At 37.8% G+C, this 26,106-nt stretch overlaps 1 long non-coding RNA gene and 1 other non-coding gene across 2 annotated transcripts in view; one reads left to right on the forward strand and one right to left on the reverse strand.

Annotated features, from left to right (window-relative positions):
* The window catches only part of LOC124379779, a 1,114-nt gene extending 687 nt beyond the window's left edge, over positions 1-427 (forward strand). Inside the window, exons 2-3 of the long non-coding RNA XR_006924533.1 lie at positions 26-138; positions 218-427. This is a non-coding gene — a long non-coding RNA (uncharacterized LOC124379779). The remainder of the gene's footprint in view (positions 1-25; positions 139-217) is intronic.
* A 14,473-nt stretch (positions 428-14,900) lies between these two features.
* LOC124380246 lies at positions 14,901-15,019 on the reverse strand. The gene has a single exon (XR_006924644.1). It is a non-coding gene; the product is annotated as a 5S ribosomal RNA (ribosomal RNA).
* Between the last annotated feature and the right edge of the window lie 11,087 nt (positions 15,020-26,106).

Below are 26,106 nucleotides of genomic sequence, written 5' to 3' on the forward strand. Positions count from 1 at the left end.
TCTCTTAAACTATTTTCTTATTCAGTCCCCAAAAGAGAGCAAGCTTTTGGGAATGTTGGGAAGAGCACAACACATGCATGTCAAGTCCCAGCTCACCACATTTGCAATTTGGCATCCAGGAACCCACAGAATTTGACTGTATGATTTAAACAGATTAACATTTAAAACAGAGATTAACCATGAGTTTAAATAAGGAAAACACTTGTTCAACTTGCAGAGGATGGAAACAGGATTCCAGTGGCAATGATGACCAGCTGATGATGCTACGTCTCACACCCTGTAATCCATTGGAGAACACAAGCAACCCAGAGTAGGTGAGGGCCACACAGGTGGAAGAGACAAGAACATGCTGGTGGAGCCCATGAGTAATACAGAAGGGCAGGTGGAGCGGATGAGCACTGCAGAGGAGCAGGTGGAGCAGATCAGCACTATGGAGGAGCAGATCAGCACTATGGAGGAGCAGATGGAGAAGATCAGCACTATGGAGGAGCAGATGGAGAAGATCAGCACTATGGAGGGACAAGGTAATTAAGACATCTTTAAAGTTAGTTTAATTTTGTAAAGGCTTAAATTGTTTAAACTATGTGGTACCTTAAAATTGCTGAATGTCTAAGGCTTTTCCCCATAGAGCTTTATGCAGGTCCGGGCTGCATGATATCTTTTCAGCGTCAGTGCTGCAATGTAAGTAATGCAGTAAGATAATTACACTTGATAAGATTTCTTAAAATAAGAAAACATACCTAGCCTTTAGAAAATAGCAAATTGTTTTAAAACAAGGAGTAAAATACTTATTTAAAGCAGTATATTTAGTGTAATTTACTTAAAACTAAGTTGTTAATTCTTTTTTTAAGAGTTTGCTTTTCCTAATTTGTGTGAAAAGATCTTAAAACCAGAGCTATTAAACAAGACAATTCTTCTTAATTTAGGATTTGTCATAAGGTAATCTGTCTTAAAATGAGTAAAGCATTTAAACTTAAAATAAGGTTATATAAACTAAAATCAAGACCATGCATTCAGAGTCAAAATTATTTATTCAAATGAAAACCTGTCTTCTTACACAGAATAGTTACCATGCACAAAACAAAGCTTACTTTACTGCTTCTCAAAATACTTCAACTTACTGTAACATAAAACAGTACATGTGTTGCCATTGCTGAACACGGAATCAGAATCAACATGAGAATCTGACACTGTAATAAAACTACAAAACAACTTGTAACAGAGATGCCCAAGAAAAAAGAACAAAAAACATACAAGTGTTCTGTATAACCACTGCCTTAATGATTGTTCTTCATCATCATTGGTGCTGATCAGTGGGGGAGGAGCCTTGAACAGAAAAAAAGATGCATGCCATTAGCAGTACTAAAAAGAAAAATAAACTAAATGAAAACCCAAGCTAATGACTTTGTGAAAGCGATTTCCCTTAGTTCATCTGGTGTTATTTAATACCATTTCTCTTTCTTGGTGTTAGTTTTTAACTTTTTTTTGCTAAGACAACCTTATTGAGTTATGGCTTATGTATTGTTCAGTCTTTTGTGAAGTCAGACATTTTAAAATCACACTGTGGATAATTCCTCTGAAATGTTTAAACATCTGAGTGAAGTGATAAATTAACAGTTGATTCGCATGGTTGTTTTTTTTGTTTTTTTTTTCCTCCCTTCGTCGCTCTTCCCAATTAGTTTGACATCTCTCTTTGATGCTGGATGAGGAGTTCTCGGAGCTCTGGAATTAGAATCGTTTCTACCATCAGCTAGAAGCTCAACATTGGTGGAGACTGGCGAGCCCCTTGTTTCCTCTGAACCTGGATCATTTTCTGTTCTTCATCTGTGTGCTAGAACCATAAGTGCACCATTTTCCTTTTCTTTTTTTTCTCCCTCTCTCTTCCTGGATTTCCATGAACTTTTTTTGGAATGTGTTGCAGGTCTGAATGACAGGAAAGGATGTATATTTACAAATGACATGAAGTTGACCAAACAAAACATGAAATATTTCGTGTTCATATTGTCTGCAATGAAATTTAGAAATCACTACTTTCTTTTTTTAATTTGCGTTTTCCATACTGTCCCAACTTTTTCTGATTTGGGGTTGTAGTTTTCTAGTTTTTCCATTGCGGGACGATTTTACAGTCTTTAAAATGATTTGCATGAAAACTAAACACATAGAATCTATCGAGTCTCGCCATAGATAAAACATTATCCCTGCTGTGGGCCATGTTTACTGCCTGGTCTTAGTGTTCATGTTCCTCCAAATGTCACACAAATCAGAAGTTCTGATCAGCTGTACAGGTGTTTTTTGAGAGCTAATATGTGGTTCTATGTGATTCCTATCCAGTTTATCATCTTCAGTGCAATTAAAATCCCCACCTAGAAACAAAAAACCTTCTGAATTAATGTTTTATAAAGTGGAGCTGATTTTGTTTAGAAAGAGGATTTTTTTCTGCCCCTTCGTAGGTGTGTAAACATTAAAAAAAAATCATTTCTGTGTTTTGGAATTTTGCTTGTACTTTTAAAATGTGCCCTTTAACTATTTCTTCCATTTTGTAAGAGGTTGGTAGAAAGTGTTTTGAAAAGAGTATTTCTACTCCTCCACTAGTAGAGCACATCCAATCCACTTCAGTTTTATGATCCCTGTGTGATTCCTGAATAAACATGACATCAATCCGTTTCAGCTTTATAAACTCAAACAACACCATTCTTTTCTGACCAGCTCTAGCAGCATTTAGATTAAGAGTTCCTACTTTTACATCCTTCATATTGGAAATAGAGAACAACATACCTATACAGTACAGTACAGTACAGTAGTGACACTGGGCACCAGTTCTTCAGCTGGGTCAGGTCTCCCTTCTTTGCAGCAGGCGCTTTTCTTCTAAACAGTTGTAGCTGCTAATTCCAGGTCTTTCTGAAGCTCTCCACAAGTGGTCCTTGGCTCTTGGACAACTCTTCTAAATTCTTTTTGCTCCTCTGTCTGAAATTTTGTGAGGAGCACCTGGTCAATGCTACTTTATGGTGAGATGATGTTCTTTCTACTTCTGGATTATGATCCTAACAGTTCTCGCTGGAACATTCAGAAGTTTAGAAATCCTTCTGTAAACAATGCCATTAGTATGTTTTGCAACAATAAGGTTGTGAAGGTCTTGAGAGAGCTCTTCACTTTTACCCATCATGAGATGTTTCTTGTGTGACACCTTGGTAATGAGATCTTTATACAGGCCATTAGTTGGGACTGAAGCAGCTGATATTGATTTTCACTGACACGGGGCAGAACTGCTTTCTAATTACTGATTGATTTCAGCTGGTGTCTCGACTTCCATGCCTTTTTTCACCTGCCTTTCTTCATGTGTTCAACACTTTTCACCAGATGGATTAAAATTAAAGTAACGAGTCTGTTTTTGAAAATGTAAGAAGTAGAAAGTACAGATATTTATGGGAAAAAAATTTTAGTAAAAGTAAAAAGTTTTGCAAAAAAATAAATAATGAATTAAAAGACTGATTAAAATTACACTTAAATTGCACAAGAGTCTGTTATCAATATAATCATCTTTCTAATAATAATAATAATAATAATAATGATGCTGATGATAATAATAATAATAAATCTAGTAATGTATCTTGTAGGTTCCCTGGTGGTCTTTAGGCCATTAGGGTTGCACAAGCCTTAGTGCCGGTCCCAAGCTCGGATAAATGAGGAGGGTTGTGTAAGGAAGGACATCCAGCGTAAAAACGTGCCAAATCAAACATAGGGATGATCCGCTGTGGCGCCCCCTAATGGGAGAAGACGAAATAAAGTTTTAGTAATGTATTTTGTATCTAACAATATTCTACATATATAAAAAATAGTATAGCTATTATAAAATTGTAAAATATATAATAGAATAAAGAATATATAAAAGTAACAACAATTTCATTCATTTTATTATTTGCTTAATTATTCATGATTCACTGAGAACCCGTCCATTTTTATTAAATATAAAAAGGGCAAAATTAAAACTTTATTTAAAAATGTATTCACTACGTCCTTTCTTTAGTCGGATATTTAAAAAAAAAATCCACTATAAAATAAACATTAAATATTTGTTTTACTGATGCGCCAAGTCTCAAATCAGCACTAAAATCTGCCATGAAGCGCAGGTCCGACAAGTTAAAACCGTCCGTGTGGAAACAGAGCAAACATTCCAAAAGTACCGCTCGACAAGTTGCAATGTCTCATATCACCACTAGATGGTAGCATTTTACTACTACAAAAATCGCCGATGTTCAGATTTTTTTTTTTACCTCAAATTTCATTAAAATTACACTTAAATTGTACAAGAGTCTGTTATTATCAATATAATCATCTTTCTAATAATAATAATAATAATAATAATAATAATGATTATAATGATGATGATAATGCTACTACTACTACTAATAATAATAATAATAATAATAAATCTAGTAATGTATCTTGTATCTAACAATATTCTACATATATAAAAATAGGATACCTATACAGTACAGTACAGTAGTGACACTGGGCACCAGTTCTTCAGCTGGGTCAGGTCTCCTTCTTTGCAGCAGGCGCTTTTCTTCTAAACAGTTGTAGCTGCTAATTCCAGGTCTTTCTGAAGCTCTCCACAAGTGGTCCTTGGCTCTTGGACAACTCTTCTAAATTCTTTTTCCTCCTCTCTTCCTGGATTTCCATGAACTTTTTTTGGAATGTGTTGCAGGTCTGAATGACAGGAAAGGATGTATATTTACAAATGACATGAAGTTGACCAAACAAAACATGAAATATTTTGTGTTCATATTGTCTGCAATGAAATACAAGTCAAAGTAAATTTAGAAATCACTACTTTCTTTTTAATTTGCGTTTTCCATACTGTCCCAACTTTTTCTGATTTGGGGTTGTAGTTTTCTAGTTTTTCCATTGCGGGACGATTTTACAGTCTTTAAAATGATTTGCATGAAAACTAAACACATAGAATCTATCGAGTCTCGCCATAGATAAAACATTATCCCTGCTGTGGGTCATGTTTACTGCCTGGTCTTAGTGTTCATGTTCCTCCAAATGTCACACAAATCAGAAGTTCTGATCTGCTGTACAGGTGTTTTTTGAGAGCTAATATGTGGTTCTATGTGATTCCTATCCAGTTTATCATCTTCAGTGCAATTAAAATCCCCACCTAGAAACAAAAAACCTTCTGAATTAATGTTTTATAAAGTGGAGCTGATTTTGTTTAGAAAGAGGATTTTTTTTCTGCCCCTTCGTAGGTGCGTAAACATTAAAAAAAAATCATTTCTGTGTTTTGGAATTTTGCTTGTACTTTTAAAATGTGCCCTTTAACTATTTCTTCCATTTTGTAAGAGGTTGGTAGAAAGTGTTTTGAAAAGAGTATTGCTACTCCTCCACTAGTAGAGCACATCCAATCCACTTCAGTTTTATGATCCCTGTGTGATTCCTGAATAAACATGACATCAATCCGTTTCAGCTTTATAAACTCAAACAACACCATTCTTTTCTGACCAGCTCTAGCAGCATTTAGATTAAGAGTTCCTACTTTTACATCCTTCATATTGGAAATAGAGAACAACATACCTATACAGTACAGTACAGTACAGTACAGTACAGTACAGTAGTGACACTGGGCACCAGTTCTTCAGCTGGGTCAGGTCTCCCTTCTTTGCAGCAGGCGCTTTTCTTCTAAACAGTTGTAGCTGCTAATTCCAGGTCTTTCTGAAGCTCTCCACAAGTGGTCCTTGGCTCTTGGACAACTCTTCTAAATTCTTTTTGCTCCTCTGTCTGAAATTTTGTGAGGAGCACCTGGTCAATGCTACTTTATGGTGAGATGATGAAAGTAACAAGTCTGTTTTTGAAAATGTAAGAAGTAGAAAGTACAGATATTTATGGGGAAAAAAATTAATGTGTAAAAGTAAAAAGTTTTGCGAAAAAAAAAAAATAATGAATTAAAAGACTGATTAAAATTACACTTAAATTGTACAAGAGTCTTTTATTATCAATATAATCATCTTTCTAATAATAATAATAATAATAATAATAATAATAATAATAATAATGATTATAATGATGATGATAATGCTACTACTACTACTACTACTACTACTACTAATAATAATAATAATAAATCTAGTAATGTATCTTGTATCTAACAATATTCTACATATATAAAAAATAGGATAGCTATTATAAAATTTTAAAATATATAATAGAATAAAGAATATATAAAAATCACAACGATTTCATTCATGTTATTATTTGCTTAATTATTCATGATTCACTGAGAACTCAGTATATATTATCAGAATATATATCAAAAGAGTGAAAATAAAACTTTAAACGCAACACTAATTTATTCAAGACGTTCTTGCTTTAGTCGCATATTTAAAAAATAAATCCACAGAAAAATAAACATTAAATATTTGTTTTTACTGATGCGCCAAGTCTCAAATCAGCACTAAAATCTGCCATGAAGCGCAGGTCCGACAATTTAAAACCGTCCGCGTGGAAACAGCAAAAATTTTGAAAGTACTGCTAGCGACAAGTTGCAATGCCTAATATGACCACCAGGCGGTAGCATTTTACTACTACAAAAATCGCCGATGTTCAGTTTTTTTATTTAACTAATTAAAATTACACTTAAACTGTACAAGAGTCTGTTATACTTAATATCTATCTATCTATCTATCTATCTATCTATCTATCTATCTATCTATCTATCTATCTATCTATACAGAGGTGCTTTATATCTCTGAGAACTTATATATAATGCAACATTCAAACCGATTGATATTTTTTTAAAGTAATTAAAAGTGTGTGATTATTTGGTTTATCCATAAAAGTGTGTGTGTGTGTGTGTGTGTGTGTGTGTGTGTGTGTGTGTGTGCATGTATGCTGAACAAACACTCGTTCATGTGGTACCGCAGTACATTTATACACATCGAGAATAAATATGTTGCATTGAAGGTTTTGGACTACACAAACTGCATGGAGTTCAGTGAGGGTGGAAGTTAGGTCTTGATGTTCCTCATGACAAGCCTCTTGAAGCACTTCATCACGATGGGTGTGAGTGCGATGAGACTGTAGTCATTGAGGCAGGAGACTGTAGACTTTAGCACAGGGATGATGGTCGTCGTCTTGAGGCACGTAGGAACAAAGTTGCAACTCAGGAAGATGTTGAAGATGTCGGTGAAGACATCCGCTATCTGATTTACACATTCCCTAAGCACTCTGCCAGGAACCTTGTCTGATCCAGTAGACCTCCATGGGTTTACTTTACTCCGTGGTTACACACTATTGCGGTCATTCACAGCTTCTGGTTGGAGCATGTAGTGATGGTCTTGGAGATGATCATGTGATCAACGCACTTGTCCCAGTCAGTGCACACAAAACAGTCCTGAAGAGCAGAGGCGCCTCCTGCTGGCCAGGTTTTCACCTGTTTCAGAAGCGTTTAGGGTTTAGAGCGTCTGATGAGCGGTCTGTATGCTGGAATTAGCATAACAGAGATGTGGTCTGAGTAACCGTGTGTCTTTCCTCAATTCCTGCCAGGAAATCAACGTTGTGTTCATCTAAACAGCCCCAGGTTTCACCCTGAGTGAGTAGAAACTAACTGAGAGATTGAATTAAGAAAGAAAGGAGATTAGGGTAAATCTTTCCTATAGTTGTGAGGTGACTGATACACAAAGTCATGGAGCAGTTGGACACTGGGAGATAATCAGATGAATGAAAGTAGAAAATGTGATAAAAGCCTAAAGTTTATTGTAATCTTTGAGCCACGAATGATGCACAGATGCACAGTGTAGCAGCAATGACACAAACTTCACTTCACAACAAGAGCAAAAAAAAAAAAACTAAAGAAAAACAGTTCAAATTCAAGAAATAAAAAAATACAATGTTATTTAAACTTTACAGAAAAAAAAACATGAACATATATATATATATATATATATATATATATATATATATATATATATATATATATATTGCATTGTTTACAGTTTAAATGAATAAATACATAACAAAAACACACAAATAAATACATTTGTGTGCGGAGGCAAAAACAAAACCAAAATTATTACAGGACCCTATTGAGCACCGTAAACGACCACGTGACCACCAGGCTACAGGGCAGGTCGTGTGATGACGTCACATAATGTCGCTACATACTCAGTACATGTCCCGCCCCTTATTATAGATGATTGGCTAGAACATTAAGCAAGCTGTGTGCTGATTAGCCAGTTTACATACAGAATGGGTGTGGTCAACCAACAGTACCGCAACCCAACAAACCAGTGGTTTTCATAGTAAAATGTTCTCACTATCTGTCTGTTGAATATATGAATGTATTTGTAATCATATGTGTTCTATAAGTCCTACATATGACTAAAGCCTTATAGATGTTCATGATGTAAAAGCACAGGGAAAGATAATTGAATATGAAATCTGTACTTCACTCATGACTTTGCTCTTATCTTCACCTACGTGTGGTCTTTATGCCTATAGTCAATAATAGTCATACTGTATACTGATTTTCACATTTAGATACAATACAACATTTAAACTACACACACAAGCACACATTTTAATTCCTAAATTATTTATTAGCATGTCTACAAGGTTTAGTTGCATATTTCACATACCAATAAAGTTTTTATTTCAAATATGACGTCACCAGATTTCATCTTCCTTTGTGACAATTTCTTTATCACAACTTTATCACAGTTCTACATTTAATATATACAATAGTTCTATTTTAAACCTACAAACATAAAACTTTACAAGATCTCAAAGTGATTCTTACACACATCATCACCAACAGAGTCCATGTGACATTTACAAACATGACTTTCTGTCACATATATTCAAGACAATTTTTATCCCCTTCATTTGTAACATTTTAGGTCACTGTTCTAGAAATATTTTTGATTTAACCTTTATCATTTACAACAATATGTTCTGATTTGATCACAAACAGGACCAGACTGATCACAATGAATGTAAACACATGGTCTCATAATGTCATTGCTGCCAACTGCTCTATCAAATCCTGTAGGAAAATAAACTTTATAAAGTCTTCATAAAAGGTTAATGATATTTTGACAGTAGATCCTCAAATCAGCTTCTGCACTGTACAATTTCCACATTTTTTCTGACTGCATGTAGACGATGTTGGTTGTAATATATGTACTATTGGTATCAGCATTCTGTGATAAGCCTGCCCTCTAGTGGTGACTTATGTAGTGCCGTATTAGTAATGGCAGTTCTGAATAAAAACCATGTGAGTTAACACGACTCAACCGTTCTGCTGCATATTATTCTTCTGACAGCATACACAACAAAATTGGCGACGAGGATGGGATTTATAACTACAACAAGACTTTATTGGACATGAAACAGGAAAAGAAGGATCGTGAAAAGACAACGTGAGTCACATGAAAGAAAGAGAAGCTAATTAAAGTGTAAAGCTAAACTGCAAACGAGCAAAAATAAAAATAAAAATGTCAATGATTGGAACAATCACCGCGTTTGAAAGCAATGCTGAGGATTGGGGAACTTATGTGGAAAGAGTGGAATTATACTGTGAGGCTAATGCCATTGCAGATGATAAGAAAGTGGCTGTTTTGCTAAGCGTGATGGGAGCAAAGACGTATGGACTGCTCCGTAGTTTGTTAACCCCTGAAAAGCCAGCGGATAAAACGTTTCAGCAAATAGTGAACATTCTAAATGAACATTTGAACCCCAAACCCCTGTTAATTGCGGAAAGATTCAGATTCCATAAGCGTAACCAAGCAAAAGGAGAAAGCATTTCTGAATATATAGCTGAGCTACGCCGATTGTCAGAACATTGTCGATTTGGAGCTGGACTGGCAGATGCATTAAGAGACAGGCTTGTGTGTGGAATGCACAATGAAAGCACACAAAAAAGACTATTGACAGAAAAGACTTGACACTTGATCGCACTGAATATAGCAATATCCATGGAGACTGCAGCAAAGATGCATTGAATTGCAACAAAAACAATGGAATGTGCAACAAATAAACTGTCACTGAAATTGGAAAGAAAACAGAAATGTTATCGCATGGAAAATGTCTCATGATGCGAATGACTGCTGGTTCAAAGATAAAGAGTGCAGGAAATGCCATAAAAAGGGGCACATCGAACGTGTATGCAAAACAGACAGACTGAAGATACAAAAGACAGAACACACAAGGTGAAACGAATCCGCCAATGTATATCAAGTAACTGAAAATGAAACAAACACGAGTTCAGGTACAGATGATCTTTCATGTTTGGAACTGTACAATATTGAGGAGACAGATCGAAGAGTTATTTGGCTCACACCGAAGTGTCAGGAGTCAAACTCAAAATGGAGTTAGACACTGGATCGGCCTTATCGGTCATTTCAGCAGCTGATTACCAGCGACTGTTCTCAAAAATACCACTGCAAAGCACATCAGTGATATTAAAGACCTATACTGGTGAAAAAGTGTCTCCGAAAGGAAACTACAAGTAATTGTAAAGTACAAAGGAAATCAGCAGCAATTGTACTTGTATGTGTTGGAAAACGGAGGGCCTGCATTGTTCGGACGTGAGTGGCTGAGGAAAATACCTCTAGACTGGCACACTATAAAAAAACTGGATGTGCCCCAGCAAGACACAGACAAAGAGACACTAAAGGCCCTAGCGCAAATTATAGACAATGCAGAATCTGTGTTTCAAAAAGGAATAGGAACACTTAAGGGAATAAAAGCGAGTCTGGAGTTAGAAGAAGACACTCCTCCAAAATTCTTTAAAGCTCGCCCAGTCCCGTATGCAATTCGTCCCAAGGTGGAGGCAGAGCTGGATAATTTGGAAAAAATGGAAATTCTGACAAAGGTTGAATGGAGTGAATGGGCAACACCCATAGTTCCAGTGATCAAAAGGGCAAAGCAGGAGATGTACGTATTTATGGGATTTTAAAGTGACCATTAATCCAGCGCTTCATGCAGTACAGTATCCCCTGCCACGCATTGAAGACATTTTTGCATCTTTGTCTGGTGGAGAACACTTCTCAAAAATTGACCTGGCTCAAGCTTACCTTCAAATGGAGATGGATGAGAAATCCAAGAAATTCTTGACAATCAACACACATAAAGGGCTCTATCAATACAATCGTCTTGTTTTTGGAATTGCCTCTGCCCCTGCTTTGTGGCAGAGAGCGATGGACCAGGTGTTGCAGGGTATACCAGGAACACAGTGTTACCTGGATGATATCGTTGTGACGGGGAAGGATGATACAGATCACCTCAGAAACTTGCAACGGGTGCTGATGAGATTGTGTGAGTATGGACTAAGAGCCAACAAAGAAAAATGTGAGTTCTTTAAGTCTCGGATTTCTTACTGTGGTCATGTAATAGACAAAGATGGTCTACACAAGTCACAAGACAAAATTGAAGCTGTGCTAAATGCACCACACCCACAAAACGTGTCTCAACTCCGATCATATCTCGGACTTGTGAACTATTACCACAAATTTCTTCCAAACATCTCCACTGTACTACATCCTTTGAACGCACTGTTGCAAACAAGGACACAGTGGAAATGGTCAGACAGCTGTGAGCAAGCTTTCCAAAAGACCAAAAGGCTCATAACTTCCGATATAGTGCTAACACACTTCAATCCATCTATGCCTATCAGACTGGCGATGCATCACCATATGGAATTGGCGCAGTGCTGTCACACAAGTTTCCAGATGGTGCTGAAAAACCGATAGCCTTTGCATCTAGATCACTAACGACAGCGGAACGCAACTATGCACAAATAGACCGTGAAGCACTTAGTCTCGTGTGGGGTGTAAAAAAATTCCACCATTATCTGTATGGTCAACGGTTTACCCTGATCACAGATCATCAGCCCTTGGTCTCGATATTCAACGCTCAGAAGGGTGTCTCAGCGATGGCCTCAGCACGGTTGCAGCGTTGGTCGCTCTTTTTGGGTGCTCATCAATATGATATCGAGTACAAAGGCACCAAACTACACGGTAACGCTGGATGGCTTGTCGCGTCTTCCACTGAAGTTGACGGAAGAGTCAAAGGCGATGGATCCAGCTGACATGTTTCAAACCTCAATCATGAGTCAGTTTCCTGTGACAAATGCTGCTATTCAGAGAGAAACCCGCAATGACCCGACATTGTCTAAGGTCTATGATATTACAGTACGTGGGTGGCCGACAGCAGGGAACTCGCTGTATCCGGCGTTCGCAGCAAGGAGAGAACAGCTTTCTGTGTGTCAAGGAACTCTAATGTGTGGCTTGCGAGTTGTCATTCCCTCCAAATTGCGCAGTAAGATGTTGGACATACTACATGAAGGACATTTGGGCACTGTGAAAATGAAAATCTTGCCCGCAGTTACATGTGGTGGCCGGGAATTGACAAGCAGATTGAAGATCTGGCAAAGGCTTGTCCAGGATGTCAAAGGACCCAGAACTCTCCACCATTAGCTCCTTTGCATCCTTGGGAATGGCCGTCAACACCGTGGCAAAGAGTGCATGTCGACTTTGCTGGGCCATTCAAGGACTCCATGTTCTTAATCGCCGTGGACGCGCATTCTAAGTGGCCTGAAGTTGTTCTAATGAAGACAACCACATCCGAAAAGACTGTTTCTGTGCTAAGATCAATATTCTCCAGAAACGGGCTTCCAGAACAGATATGCACGGATAATGGACGACAGTTCGTCTCAGAAGAGTTTCAGAAATTCATGAAGCTGAACGGAGTCAAGCACATTACATCCGCACCATACCATCCTGCCACTAATGGCTTGGCCGAAAGGTTTGTACAAACGTTCAAGAAAGCAATAAATGCAATGGACAATGACACCATCTCACTCCAACACAAAATAGACAACTTCCTTTTATGTACAGAAATGCAACCCACTCCACAACTGGTCAAGCGCCAGCAATGATGTTCTTCAAGAGGAATTTAAGATCTCGCTTGGATCTCATCAAACCTGATGTTCGACGAGATGTGGAAAACAAACAGTTTGTGCACATGAACGATAGACAAGCAAGAAACTTCCAAGTAGGACAAGCAGTCTTAGCACGTGACTACAGACAGGGAAAAATGGCAGCCAGGTACCATCGCCACCAGAACTGGTCCCTTGATGTACACAGTAAAGGTTGGTGACAACACATGGAGACGGCATGCAGATCAGCTGGTGAATCGTCAGGCAAAATCCTCACTGTTATCTGTTCCTGATTCATCTGACGATGTTCCTGATTTAAATGGCAAGGTCAATGATGCTGTTGAGACTGCCCCTCTTACCTCGGTTACCATGAACGATTCTGAACCACACATTGATAATCCTGATGTGACGGCTTCAGTTACGCCTGGACCGCACCGGGATTCGCAGAGACGTTACCCTGAGAGATGTAGGAAACCTCCCCAGAGGCTTGATTTGTAATGTGTTGTAATTGCCAACATTGTTCAGGTTTATTGTGATTGTTATGCAGTGAGTTGTAGTTGTGTGTTTCTTGTTTCTTGGGTGATTAATCTAAAAGGGGAGGAATGTGTAATATATGTACTATTGGTATCAGCATTCTGTGATAAGCCTGCCCTCTAGTGGTGACTTATGTAGTGCCGTATTAGTAATGGCAGTTCTGAATAAAAACCATGTGAGTTAACACGACTCAACCGTTCTGCTGCATATTATTCTTCTGACAGCATACACAACATTGGTCATCACTGACACAGAGAAAGTATAAAACCTTAAAAATACTGCCATCTTTCAATATCAAAACAGAGCTGTTCCTTTTATTTGTCTTTGTATATGTTGTGCTGTGAATGACTTCTCTATTGACAACTTTTCTGTTCTAGTAGCTGCCAGTAGAGGTCACGGGTACATCTAGCAATGCATGTAATGTGTTCATATAATTTTCAGACACAGGCCTAATCTTTGGCACTCCAAGTGCAGTCACCCTGTCATATCTAGCACAGTTCCTTATGTGATGTTTACTGGAGGTCATTTCTTTGTAGAATGATTTTATTTCAGGTGAGACATCAGGAGATGAGCAGGCCTTAGCTATGTGTGGCAATGCAGGAGACCATGCTACCATTTAGCAAATCTGCTGAGGTACTGCATTACTGCTTTTTATTTGTTTGAGCAAGTAGTCATTATAATTCTCAAACATAAAATCAGACTGGGTGCAGAGAGGACCCACATTCTTAACACTCTCAGTCAAATGAAGAACTGAATGCACATTGTAGGTCATCTGATCTTCACCATACAAAGACTGAGCTGATTTAACATAAAGCTCAAGAGCCTCATGAGCATGGTCAATATCTTCTTGACAAATGTCTGAAAATAGCAAAATGTACAAGTAAAGCCCAGTGGCAAAGATACTTGTTTGGAAGTTTCCCCTTAAGGACTGGCAAATTGTAATATTAAAGCCATTTCTGCCATTTGTGAGCTTTCCAAAACCTATGTTTAACAATAGACCATGGGATTCAGGAAAAAAAAACTTGGAGGCTTGATTGGTAAAAGATTTCCATCTACACTTGTAGTGTTCAAACCAGTATACCATGGTTGACTGTAGCTTTTGGAATCAAACCATAAAGTGCCTATTCTGTCGGCAGACCCCCCGCAACACACGATACATGTAATCAGGGACCACACCATTAATCAGGTTAAAATTGGGCAAGTCCACAGTTAGAGATGGCCCTTTTATTCCCAAAATTCTCTGTTCGTTATTTTTGCCAATTTCACCTATTTGCACAGTTGTGTTGTGATCTCTAAGGTCTGGCATCTTGTCAGCGTGTTTGTTTGCTTATATGCCTTTCCTGCTATTCCAGTTTAACCTTTTCACACTTTATCCACCACAGTAGATGTTCATCCTTAAATTAAGCATGAAAGCAAAGAAAGAAAAAATTAAAGCTTACAGCACCTGGTATTCCCAGGCGGTCTCCCATCCAAGTACTAACCAGGCCCGACCCTGCTTAGCTTCCGAGATCAGACGAGATCGAGCGTTCTCAGAGTGGTATGGCCGTAAGCGAGAATCGCTGTTCAAAATTGCCAATTTATTTTTGCTTGTCAGCGTGTTTGTTTGCTTATATGCCTTTTCTGCAATTTCAGTTTAACCTTTTCACACTTTATCCACCACAGAAGATGTTCATCCTTAAATGAAGCATGAAAGCAAAGAAAGAAAAAATTAAAGCTTACAGCACCTGTTGCACGACCTTTGCTGCAGAATTTTAAACAACAATTTGAAACAACTCCTCCAAACAATTTCCTTGTTTGGAGGAGTTGTTTCAAATTGTTGTTTAAAATTCTGCAGCAAAGGTCGTGCAACAGCATCACATATAGCACATAATGCATAGACCTTTGTGGTTTTTATTAAATGATCTACTGGATCCTGCCATTAAGGTCCCATTTGTCCAAAAAGTTTGCATTTATATTTAAAGTATTTACCAAAAGATATGTGTTAAGCTTTAATCTTGATCTACTTATTTTTAAACTCAACAACATTGCATTCCACTGCATCAGATCTTACGTTCAGTTTTATCTACACATTTAGAGACAATGTATGTAACAAAATGTGAACCAAAATTACATACAAATGTCCTTATTTACCTGCACCTCTGATGAAATCCCCTCTTCTGCACTTTCTGATGAATGAGACACAGGGCTGTAACCTTTAAAAGATCAAGACTTTTTAAGATATACGAGTTGAACTATCAATAGAAAATATAGCAATGAAAACATGTAGAAATATAGCTAAAATAGAAATAGGTGATGTTTACCTGTATTTATTTGAATATAGACTCCTCAGTCCTCAGTGGTAGATTAAACTGGATTAGGGGACAAAATGAACTGATAAATGTGAATATGAAGAGAATGTTATTTAGGAAATAAAGATTCAAGTATTAAAATATGGTTCTTTTCTAGGGAGGAAAACTCACATTAGTGTTTGATGATTGTGACTGTGTTTTCCTTTCAGAGTGGTGTAACATATCCTAAAAGAAAGCAGTACATCAGTTTATAAAACCTCAGTTTATAAAAACGTCAGATCCAGTGTTATGCGCTAAAATGCTCCTTTTTCTTAGTGAATGCAATGCGCTTGTTTTTTTGTTTGTTTGTTTTTGTGAATGAACTGCACTTCCGTAGTTTGATGTGTGAAATCTAGCAGTAAATCCTACAGTACCTACCATGAGCCTTAATCTTTACTTTTTCATAATTCTAATCATCTATATCACATTTATTTGTTTGGAATGTGATTATGCAAAGGATTTGTTGAAATAAATGTTGTTTACAACACAATTAAAAATAATAATTCATAAAGTGATTTTGATTTGGGAATCAGGGTCAAAGCAGTTGGATGGTATTTGATATTTCATAAATGTAAAGTTAAAAAATTTAAAGTTTTTTTATTGATCTAAAACTATGATATGATTCTCTTTACTCAGCACTTCATAAGACAGCTGCTAAAACATCTGTACTAATAATAAAAAATTGTTTCGCTGCAAGGGTTACCTTGTGTTCCGGTTGTGTTTATACTTTATTGTGTTGTGTCAGTTCAAGTTCAGGTGTTGTATACATCCCATGTGAGTGCTAGATAAATATAAATAAATAAATAAATAAATAAATAAATAATAATACATTTGAAGAAAGAATGAATGCAAGAAAGAAAGAAAGAAAGAAAGAAAGAAAGAAAGAAAGAATGAATGCAAGAAAGAAAGAAAGAAAGAAAGAAAGAAAGAATGAGTAAATGAATGAATGAATGAAAGAAAGAGAGAGTTTTGGATAGTGGATGTCAGCATTATCCATGATCCTCAGCCTCCGTTGCTATTTTTCTCATTGCGCTCACATTTAGTTTAAATGTTGTAATGGATGTCTTTTATTGCCATTAAACCCACATGGTTTACTCCTTATCAGTGAAAGGAAAAAAAACACAGGTGAAATTGTTCTAAACGGGGTAGATCACTTCTGTATGACACAAGGGTTAAAATTGTCTGAACTGTCTTCTGTATTTCCTCAGATGGATGTGCACAGAGGACTGTGTTGAAGGAAATGGACTTGTATTTTTAGAATGCTCATTGATTTACCACATCAAACAGTGTCTGCATTGTATAGATTGCGAGGCAATGGGGTGGGGGGATTTTAGATATTATAGGGGTGTGAGTGTATTATAGGATATAACTGTTGTGTAACTTTATATTACTGCACTATTGAATATAAACATTATAATATAAATTATTTTATAAAGATGGTTATGGCTGTTTTTCTTCAGACCAATTCAAAAATCAACAAAAATTTGTACACAGCAAACATACACTGTTTTATATGTTCTGATTTGACTTCATGTTGTATGTTATTACAGTTAACTAATAACTTGATTCCCTTTTCTGTTGGTGCTTTTCAAGTGAATTTAACCACATGGTCCAGTGTTATTAAATACAGCCTTATGGTGTGTTTGACAAACATGCACACACATAATGTGGTGTATTTTCACTGCTATTGTTGTGAATGGCAGAAAATTAAGTATTTCCAAAGATGACCATTTTATATTTTTACTATTCCATACATTGTTATTTAAAAACGTGATAGATTTATAGTTGATACACGGTAATAGCTGAAGGAAAAAAGAAAGAGATACACTAAGGACAAAAGTATTGGGACACCTGACTTTCACAGCCATAGTTGGTTCTTTCCTAAACTGTTATCGCAAATCTGAAGACACAAAATTGTATATGATGTGTTTGGATGCATGACGAGCATGACAATACCCCTGTGAACAAAGCAAACTCCATTACGATATGCTTTGCATTGGTTTGAGTGGAAGATCTCCTGCAATAGAGCTCTTACCTCAACCTTATTGAACCCAAGTCCTCTTCACCTAAAATACATCAGTACCTGACTTTTCTAAGACTCTTCTGTCTGAATGAGCACAAATCTCCACAAACACAATCCATAATCTAGTGGAATATTTTCCCAGAGAGGGAAGCTTATTATAAGAGCAAATGGAGACTAAATGTGGAATGGGATGTCCAAAAATCACATATAAATCTTATGACCAGGTGTCCACAAACTTTTAGAAATTTCACGGGGTTTATCCTCTCAATAAACTTACAGAAATAGTGAGCAAAATGAATCACCTGTTTGAATGAAAATAAAAGTGCATTACTGTGAGAGACGTGGGGGACGGCCTGAAGTACTTGGGTTGAGACTGAAAACATAGATCTTAGGACTAAACAAAATACATTGCCTAATAAAACAGATTCTGCCATATAAGGTGTTTCATTTTGGTCACTATTTCCACATAAAAAGGAAAAAACAACCAAATAAACAAACATAAGGGTTAATTTTATATACTAATCAAGTCAAGTCAAGTCAAGTTTATCTGTATAGCGCTTTTCACAACAGACATTGTCTCAAAGCAGCTTTACACAAATCAACAGTGATGGTGAATGGTGTGAATTTGTCCCTGATGAGCAGCCGTGGCGACTGTGGCAAGGAAAAACTCCCTTAGATGTTATGAGGAAGAAACCTTGAGAGGAACCAGACTCAAAAGGGGAACCCATCCTCATCTGGGTGACATCAAGAGTTTGATCATAAATCTTTCAACAATACAGAACACTGGAGAGTAAGAACTAACATGAGTACTGGAGTATAAGATTATAAGTGATGTTCTTTCTACAGTCTTATACAGTCTATATGGTTAGTAGCTCCGAGTTTTATGAGCTCAGCATTTGTGATCACCACAGATCCAGCATCAGCTTCTCCATGCCAGAGCCTTTAAACACTCCAGGAGGTCCAATGTCAAAACTCCACACATGTAGCGGGATCCAAATGGCACTGGTACGTCTCTAGATGGTTCGGGATGTTTGTGAGTTCGGCATCTACTTCTTCAAAGGTCCGTAATCATCACGAGGAGGGAGGTGACTGGAGCTGGAGGAACCTCAGGGTGTCTCGGGATGGGAAGAGAAAGAGAAGCAGTGGAGAGGAATTAGCGTAGCTGCTGTTCATGATATTAACAGCACAAGTTGATAATGTGCATGTGATCAGATGTTCTGGAGCACAAGGTTATGATGTGGTGTGTGTTATGTGTAGGCTTTGCTAAAAAGATATGTTTTTAATCTACACTTAAACTGGGTGAGTGTGTCTGAGCCCCGAACACTGTCAGGAAGACTAGTCCAGAGTTTAGGAGCTAAATGTGAAAATGCTCTACCACCTTTAGTGGACTTTGCTATTCTAGGAACTACTAGAAGCCCAGAGTTTTGAGATCTCAGGGAGCATGACGGATTGTAGCGTGTTAAAAGACTGGATAGATAAATGGGAGCCAAACCATTTAGTGCTTTATAAGTGAGAAGTAATAGTTTGTAGTCGATTCGAAACTTAACAGGAAGCCAGTGTAGGGACGATAAGATCGGGGTTATGTGGTCATATTTTCTTGCCCTTGTAAGAACTCTGGCTGCTGCATTCTGGACTAACTGAAGCTTGTTTATTATTGATGCAGGACATCCACCTAGTAACACATTACAGTAGTCTATTCTGGAGGTCATGAACGCATGGACGAGCTTCTCTGCATCAGATAAAGATAACATGTTTCTTAACTTAGAAATATTTCTACGGTGAAAGAAGGCTGTTTTTTAACTTGGTTGATATGATATTTGAAAGACAAGTTGCTGTCTAAAATAACTCCCAGGTCTTTTACCGTTGAACTAGTGTTTACAGAACATCCGTCTAAATGCAGGTTGAGATGCTGGAGCTTCTGTATACTCGCTTGTATCTCATGACTAATTGGAATGGGTTTATTTATTTATTAACCAATTTTTAATATGATTTATTCCATGCAAGCGTGTGAATAATCAATGATTTGTATTCCTTCCTATAGTTTCTATAATTAAACTGATTAGTGAAAAGTGCTTGCTGTAATATCGCTATAAACACTGTGTGCCTCAGGGGTGGATCCTGTGGTAAGTGCTATTATGAATGGGGGAGGACGGAAAAGAAGAGGAAAGATGGAAAAAGGAAAAAGAATGAGGGTTGATGCGGTAAACGGTGCAGCTTCAACTACTGTTGAACTCTATACTTTAGGAAGGGGGTTTTATGGCTGAAAAGAGACGTTGAATCTTGTAATTCTCCGTCTATTCTGTGGATTCATGGTTAGGTTCCTACAGGTCAGGACCAAATAGTTCAGTAGAAGTGCTTCAAAGAGGATTAATATCAAAACATTATTCTGATGATGATCAGAATTCCCTCACACACACACACAGTAATTCTTTTTTTTCAAATGTACATTGACATTGTATAAAAGCTTTGTAATTTGCACCAGAATTGCTTTCCGTTACAAGTACGATTGCCACCCACAAGCTACAATGAGAATGTCATGACACAGGAAACCACAAACTGCAATTCCCAGGAGCCATTGCCGCCTACAAACATGGCTGCTGTGGACTACATTCCCCAGACCTCAGCTACAGTTCAATGTTCACAGTCGCCCAGTTGCTGATTGATTACACCTGCACGCAATTTGGTGGTAGAGTTTAAAAGGACTCACAAAGCCTATGCTCATGAAATGTCATCTGAGAGCACACATAAGACAAAGCATGAGTATGGAAACAGCTTTAAAGAAAACAGGCCATATGATATGAGGTTAATCATAAGTTTTAAGAACTGCACCAAAGGTACACAGCAGCACCAATGGAGTCAAAAGGGACACCAGTTAAAGTTATGAGAAATGCAAGGGAGAAAGCAGGATAAAGGAAACACTAAAATAGAGGATGTTCACTCACCAATGGTGGGAAAGAACATTGAGGTGAAATGAAGGTGTGGGAAAAAATGAGGCAAAGTTATTGATTTCTGTGGCATATGAAAGTTAAGCGTTAAATTGTACTCATGATCATCAGAATATAAATGAAAATACAGAAGGCTATAATGTGTGATTTGAGGAAAAACTATGGTTCCTATGAATATTAGAAGTTCCGTGACCAACCGTACATGCAGAACACCATGGCATTTCATTAAGGAAAGAAACAGGACTTTTGGCCATGAAGCACAGTGGAACAGCAGCACTGCTTAGAGAGATGTTTCATTAAGAATATCTGACAGCTGGTCTCCACTCAAACATTTTTGTAAACATTTTTCAATGGTTGCTGCTCACAGCATTTTCATCTACAATGGCTGTGAACTCTACAAAGTCCTCACCATTTATCTCATCTTCAGGGTCATTTAAAGCAGAGTTTTTATTCTCATCTTGTTCTCCATATCTCTGCAAACAGTAGGTGGGGGAGACTAGCAACACTTTGTATCAGTGTTGTCAGCTTAATTGTCAATGTCAAACATTAGAAAGAAGCCCATACTTTTATTGTCCAGCACTTTATTCAACATGGTGTTGGGTCCCTGAAGATCATGGGATTACAACATAATAAATGGTGGTCTGAGAGCATAAGGAAACTAACATGGATAAATAGAGTTCCATACACCCATGGGGTTTGAATGAACAGTCTAGAGTAATTTGGAGCTCATGTTCATGACTGACAAAACACAAGGTATGAGTGCTTGGTGACTGATAGGCCAGGGCACAACATGGACATTGGGCTTGGCCGGCTCTTCACCACTTATCCCACTAAACCCTAACCCTCGAACCCTAACCCCTTGTCGAGAAAAATATTTTAATCAACCTTAATTAGCGTGTGTTATCACACTAATATTAATCCAACAAAATTAACCTAATTAGTGTAGAACTTATTAGATACAATAGACGTAGTTTGATAAAACCTATTTAGCCTATATGTTAATCAAACCTATATAACCTATTTACACCAAGTATAAGCAAAATGATCAAAATTAAGGCATTTGTGTGAGAGTAGAATATAGTCTGACTGATGTTATACGTGTGTTGAATTCATTGATTATTGGGATAAAAAAAGCTTGTGGGCCTCTTCAGCTGCAGAAGACATGAGGGAGTATTCTGGCTTAGAGTCAGGCGAAGGTAAAGTAGCAAGATATTTGGATGAAGGGACTGGAGATGTGGGAGACCAGCATGAGGGATAAGGAGAAGACTGTGGCCTTGTTGCAGGAAAGCAGATTGTGATCATAAGTTTGGGTCTGTTGGTTGAAGGCAGCAGAGAGGTCAGATAAGGTCTGTGTGCGCCCATATTACGCGTAAAGGTGCTCTGCACGATGCGAGGAGGCAGACAGGGATTCTCTGGAACATTTGGGCTAGAGAGATGTTCAATAAATCGAGCAATCTCAGTAGCAAGTGAGAAGAGCTGGAATAGGTGATATTGTTTGCGGAGACCACTCTTAGGAGATGTCCCAGAACGTCTGCGTGATGGAGCTGAGCAAAAGAAACCAACAGAGAGATGTTATACAAGGTAAAATCAGTGACAAAAACACACATTGCTCGGTGCATGCAAGAATAACACATTCAAAAGCGATCTCTTGTGAAGATTCTACACACTATGTAACAATCAGTTCAGAGAATACAAATAAAGTATAAGCTAGGCACTTGCATAATCAAGTAGAGTAATTTAGTTAAACATATATAGACAATCTAATACACTGATCTAGCTAGATTCAATGAATGTAGAATAGCAAACAGCATTATAAAAAGAATAAAAGCATAACACTTATCTATTGCAGGGGCAGGAAGACAAAATAGGCTGCAAAATAGTTGTTCACACTTGAAAGGCTGAAGCAATGTATGGTTGGATTCAGAGAGAATAAAGGCTTTATACATACATTTTTTTTTTATAAAACCAGATAAAGGCAGAAAATAAGGGGAATGAAGAAGAGCAGGAACTCCAAATATGGGACCATATGGAAGGAGTGAAAGACCAAGGCCAAAGATAAGGGGAATTGAAACAAAGAGGGTAAAATTTTCCAAGATGAAGAAATTAGAAAAGGAAAAAAAAAAAGACCCCAGGTGTCTTCAGGGTATAAATATGAGCGCAAGCAAACAGCATGTGTGCTTGATCATTTTGATGTGATGAAGTACCCACCTTCTATTGGCCTCATTAGAACATGTATGGAATAAAGATGTTTTGCTTTTACTCATCCAAGACTGAGGATCCTTTATTTGCTATTTGTGTCTATTATATTTTTGTCTTTTTAGAATTAGGTGAGCAACATTGGGAATCTTCCCCTAAATTAACCCTATAACCCCAAACCTAACCCCAACCCTAAAAACACAGTAATACAATAACACAAATTTAAAGCCATGCTATATTTTTAAAAGCATAACAACTTATTGGTCTCCGTTTCTTTTCCTTTTGTATTTATACACTGTGATGTGTACTTTTGTCTCTACTTTATATATTTGCCCATTTCTTCTTTTCTTTGCTGCTGTAAACAAAAATGTTCCCACCGTTGGACAAATAAAGGTATGTTATTTTAACTTACCTTATCCTGAGTTACACTATTAACCAGAGATGTATAAAGTACTAGAGACTCAGACTTGAGTAAAAGTGCTCTATCAAATAAGTGACTTGAGTAGAAGTTGAAGTGTCTTTAAGCACCATACTAAAGTGGAAGTACTAAAGTATTCAACATTTTTATACTTAAGTATTACAAGTAGTTTATTTTAATATTTACTACTCAAGTACTGAAAGTAAAAGTACAAGTATTGTGGTATGTAGTTATTGAAGAAAGCAGTCAAAAGACATCATATTGTTTTGTTTATTTTAAATATCTTTTTTGTGTCAAACAGTCAAACAGGTTTGGAACAATGTTCTGAAAAGAATACCCAAATTGTGCCTTTTTTACGCCACAGCTGATTCCCTTCTTAAACTAGTGTGCATCAAGCAGTCATTTCCTTTTCATCCTCAACTTGTTAGTGCAACTAAAAGATCTCAAAGGCCAGTAGGCCACATTCAAGTATTTCTTATGTAAAAACAAAAGTGATTAGAACACCTAAAAACACTTTTTGTAAACAAACAGAACAAGTTTTCCCCTTCCCCCTTTAAAGCCCCCCCCTCTCTTCCCTGCTTGTGCTTTTTTTTCTCCACAGCTTATTCCCTTCTTAAACTTCAAATTCGACGGTGAATTTTTGAAGCACATTATTTTGCAATCTTTCAGGAGGCAGAGTAAGCACTTCATTCTATATGAATTGTCTTTCACTCCGACAAATGCAAACATGGACTCTAAATAGGGCCACGGGTGGTCTTCTTCCTCATCACCACGATCAGTTGAAAGTGAAGGAGTTGAAGGTGGAATTTCTGTGTTTTCCATGTCGAAAACCAACTAAAGTTCTCTCAATGCAGGCAGGCAGCGCTGTCTTTTTTGATCGTCTGATTCGCTCAATGATGAGCCAGCTTATTCAAACCTGTGACGGAGCCATCTACCGCTCTGGTAGTGATAATTGTTATGCGGGATACGGAGGCGGAAGCCGAAGTATAGAAAAAACAAAGTTTATTCACAAAACAAGGCAGAGCCAACATAAATACTTGTGTGGTGCTGAGCAGTCACGGGTTAAACGTCGCACTAAACGCATGAACATAGATCCAAAACAGTGCCGGGATCGGGGTAATTCAGGGTGCGCTTCGGTAAGGAAGCACAGCCGTGGAGAGAGTGAGGAGTCAGAGACAAAAAGGTACGAAGCGAAATACATGCATGCGAGGAAACAGACCGACATGAACCTACAGTGGAGTGTGGGTGAATGAGGGGTTTATAGAGGAGCAGGTGATTAGTGAGTGAATGAGTCTCAGGTGTGTTCAATGAATGAAGACCGGAGCTTTAGAGAAAGCGGAGGCAATGACAGCCCCCAAAGGGGGCATGGCAGGTGAATAACTGACAATAATGTGGGTTTGGAATAATTTGTAACATTTTAATAACTGTAACTAATAATATCATATAATAAACTAATAATATAACTATAATATATTTGCTCATAAAGAAGCAAACACAAATGTCCTCCACATACATTTCAAGTTCACTCTGTTCCTTATTATTTTCTCTTTTCATTCTGATTTGTTTCTTAAACTTCCTGTTGCAATTCTGTAGTGAGCTTCATGAGTCTCTGTACTGCAGCACAGCGTCTACTGTTCCCCTCCCCCACACTAAACTTCCCAGTGGCCTGCTGTTCCCTCCCCACACTAAACTTCCCAGTGGCCTGCTGTTCCTCCCCACACTAAGCCATTCTACTGTTCCTCCCCACACTAAACTACACCAACTTCTTTCCAGTGGACTGCGGTTCTCCCCACACTAAACCATTCTACTGTTCCCTCCCCACACTAAACTACACCAACTACTTTTCAGTGGACTGCTGTTCCCTCCCCACACTAAGCCATTCTACTGTTCCTCTCCCCCACACTAAACTACACCAACTTCTTCCCAGTGGACTGCGGTTCCCTCCCCCACACTAAGCTATTCTACGGTTCCCTCCCCACACTAAGCTATTCTACTGTTCCTCCCCACACTAAGCCATTCTACTGTTCCCTCCCCACACTAAACTACACCAACTACTTTTCAGTGGACTGCTGTTCCCTCCCCACACTAAGCCATTCTACTGTTCCCTCCCCACACTAAACTACACCAACTTCTTCCCAGTGGACTGCGGTTCCCCTCCCCCACACTAAGCTATTCTACTGTTCCCTCCCCACACTAAGCTATTCTACTGTTCCTCTCCCCACACTAAGCCATTCTACTGTTCCCCTCCCCCACTCTAAACTTCCCAGTGGCCAAAGAAGAAACATCCTGGCCTACAGAAATATGAAACTGATTTCAGTGTAGGATTAACTGTCTATTTTCACCCAATCAACACTGGAAAACAATTTGTCCAATAAAACTGAATTTAAAACGATGTTATACAGCACTGAACAATTCTTAATTAATATCATGTCAAATTAATATCAAAATGCTCATTATGTTAAGGATGAGGTCATAGAGGTTAAAATTAAAAATCATTAATAAATAAAAACGTTCCCAAGGCCGCACCTGCACGCTAATAATGAGTTATAAAAAAGTGCATAAATGGTGTGAAATCTTACCTTTAAGGTGAAAGTCTCGGATGTATTATGATGAGCGCGCAGTAGGTAAAGTCTCCTGTTGAACTTGTCCAGACCTCTGCCTCACTCACTCAATTCTGCACACTCAGCAGCACACGTGCGGAGAAGGGGCGGGCCTTCAATTAAGACTGC

Source organism: Silurus meridionalis, chromosome 26 (genome assembly GCF_014805685.1).
Source record: "Silurus meridionalis isolate SWU-2019-XX chromosome 26, ASM1480568v1, whole genome shotgun sequence".
NCBI classification, from domain to species: domain Eukaryota; kingdom Metazoa; phylum Chordata; class Actinopteri; order Siluriformes; family Siluridae; genus Silurus; species Silurus meridionalis.